The 3,237-nt window shown below is 37.3% G+C and overlaps 1 long non-coding RNA gene across 3 annotated transcripts in view; it reads left to right on the forward strand.

Moving 5' to 3' along the window:
• The window catches only part of LOC117120046, a 19,541-nt gene extending 16,304 nt beyond the window's left edge, over positions 1-3,237 (forward strand). For all 3 annotated transcript variants that reach the window (XR_004447283.1, XR_004447281.1, XR_004447282.1), the window contains exons 4-5: positions 2,215-2,551; positions 2,922-3,237. This is a non-coding gene — a long non-coding RNA (uncharacterized LOC117120046). The remainder of the gene's footprint in view (positions 1-2,214; positions 2,552-2,921) is intronic.

Below are 3,237 nucleotides of genomic sequence, written 5' to 3' on the forward strand. Positions count from 1 at the left end.
GCTTATTCCGTCTATAAATTAACTTTCTCGTTGGTGGCGCTGTCCAGAATGAGAAAAATAATAAAAAATAAGAGACTTGTGGCAAGTCTATACTCTGTAGTCTCCTCCATGAAATACCAGGCTGAGGATTTTGCAGTCACCTTCTATTTGTTGACTCTATGATTATGTCAAAAACAACTGAAAACAAGGACATTGAACTCATGTTTGGCAATGATCAATAAATTGAATAGTTTCCCTCTAGAATCCATTCCACAATTACCTCCAGGAAGGCTAATCGCAGGGGCAAATTTACATAGCGGAAGGGTATACAAACTTCACATATACAACACACAATAGACCCATCATGTACATACCTCTGACCATCACAGACATCGGTCTGGTAGGCAAACAGCATCAAGAGGGATGTTATTGTGAATGGGTCAGCTGGAATTTGTTAAGTGTGAAGTTGTATCTTGTGAAATAATCAATTGTAAATATTATTCAAAGATGTAAATAATTTCCTAAATTCTTTCTGTTTTTCTTGCACGACCATGACCTAAGTGTAGACCTACTGCCTTGGATTTTGATTTACCGCCTAACATTGTTCAGAGCGGAGAGATGTTGATGCTCCACAATCCTTATCCCACCCCCACCTTCTAAGCTACAGTATACAGCAAATCAAAACTGGAACAAGGCATCCCCACCCCTGTCCTTTCTAAACTTCAATGGCATCACATAAAAATGGGGAGACTTCAACTTGAAGATAGACCCAGTGGGGGAGGGGATTATCCCCTTGTTGCGGAAGCCTAGGGCCGGGGCCACCCTCCCCAGCTTTAGTGTCAAGCAATTTCGGGTCATACAAACTTGTGGATTCTCTGTGACTGACTAACATTTCATCAAAATTCATTATTCGTGGCTTCCTGGGGAGCTTTATCTTCCCCTAGGACCCCCACTGGGAGCCCTAGTGGCCCTCAGCTAAAATGCCTTCGCTCATTTAGCCCCTCGCACCATCATTAGATAGAACCTACAGTATGCAATCATTGTTTTTCCAAGCAACCTTGTGTTGGGGACTCAGGCAATTCGCACATTTTTAGAAATCATCAATTTCCTTCAATCATCTTTCTGTGTTTGCTTTAGGCGTTGACAAATTCTGTGTGTAACATGTCTTTCAGCACCTACATGTGTAGGCCTACTGCCCTGGTTAAACTCGGCCCACAGTAGCGTATCTAGAAGTCTTGAAATTGGGGTGCTGATGTGGGAGCGCGAAGGTGAAGTGGGAGGGGGGCTCGATGATCAGTTGAGGGGCGCTAATTCACAAAATAAGGTGATTTTTTAACTACTTGACCGTGATTTTGGGGAGGGGGGGGCGATTGGTGGTCGCGAGTAATTTTTGGAGGGGTGTGCACTTCCCCCTTCCCAACGCACCCTAGATACGCCACTGTCGGTCCACACTATAAAATTTTATTTGACAATTAACTCCTGATATGTCCATATTTGGGTGTAATATGACATCATCATGCCCATATATGGGCACATCACATAAATTTGTCACATAAAATGTTATAGTGTGGACAGAGCTAGTTAGCCTCCCAAGCTCAAATCTGAAATAACCACAGTTACACTTATGTTAATAAACATACTGTTTTCTGTGATGTTATCCATTCATTTCTTTCGATCATCACTGCTTATGTATTTCCTTTTGGCATTGACGAATCATGTGTCTAACGTTTAATGTCAGTACCAACAGCTATGTAGTTCTACTGCCCTGGTTAGTTCCTATTAATAAACTTACTACAGCGTTTCAGTAATGTTAAATGCATTAAAATAGAAGCCTAATGCATTATCCAGAATACACCTGACACAATGCTGTGGTCTTTACATCTACATTATGCACTTACCACTACCAGAAAAGAACACCGGAATGTGTATTCCTTATTTTTACGCATCACACAAAATCTATAAATATTATAATTGTAGAATCCTGATGCATTACCCAGAATACAACCTGACATTGCTATGGTCACTTACCAAAAGAGAACACCAGAATCAGGAGAAGCACACCGTACCGGTGCTTTTGCTTCTTGGCTTTTATATCTGTTGTTTGTTCTTTTGTCTTCTATACTTTCATGCTGAAATTAATAAAATAAAATAAATTTTTAATACATCACACAAAATCTATAAATATAATTATTAATTAATTGTTGACATGACAATTATATATATGATTTGTGTTAGAATTGTTGCCTCATCGAAGTTGGAGCTGTGATCTGGTAAACTCAGTGTTCACATGTTTTTAGACTTTGAACAAGAAATCTAACAGCAGAGATGGTTCGAGAAACGTGTCAATGAAGCGATCTACATCAGGGTGAATAGACCAATGTTGAATAGAGATGGTGGAAGATTCAATCTTTCAATTTACTTTATTTGAAAAAATTAACTTGAAGGCAGGATTGCAGAGGAGGTGGATCAGGTATAACAGCATCACAAACCTCACCATCCATATGACACAATTTACCATTATGTGTCACGGTCATTGTGAACAAGACAACAGTGATCGTTGTAAACTCAAAATGTAAGTTTCTTTGTTTTCTGCTTTATTTCCTTATAGTATATTCTATTATTATAGGTGAATCTTCATTTGTCGATTCATTCATTTCCATTTCATTTTAGTAAGTATCAAACTGAATTGCCTGACATGTAATACAAAGGGTGACTGATTAAAGTGATTGGCAATAACAACATTTGAACATAGTGCCACATTTATATAATTGAAAGAAAAATATGAAACATGATTAATGGAGGCAACATTGCCTAATACAAAGTAATATTCTAATAGTAACATGATTTAAAACAAATAATCTTCTTTGTATGTTAATGTTTCCAATAATTTTGATGACAGCAATAAATTTATCATATTCTGCATTTGTGATTATATTTTGCAGCATGATCTGTATTTGATGAGTTTATTGTTTGGACAAATTTGCAGCATTGAAGCATACGAATAAAACGTTATGATGAATTGCTATTAAGAATCACAATGGACTTTGTTCTGTATTTTATCGTCACAGTGAACTCTGATGAAAGATAATTTCAATAATCAATGAATTTTGTATTTTTATGTTATCAAAGAGCTCATAAATTATGATGTATCATAACTTAATAATAATCACTGGAATTTGTTGCCTGAATTTCACTCTACTCACATATAAGGCCAAAAAAAAAATTGTTTGTTTGCCCTCCTCCACCCGCCCCTAACTC

The sequence above is a fragment of the Anneissia japonica genome, unplaced genomic scaffold (assembly GCF_011630105.1).
Source record: "Anneissia japonica isolate Jap-2015-1 unplaced genomic scaffold, ASM1163010v1 scaffold287597_len576451_cov177, whole genome shotgun sequence".
Lineage (NCBI taxonomy): Eukaryota > Metazoa > Echinodermata > Crinoidea > Comatulida > Comatulidae > Anneissia > Anneissia japonica.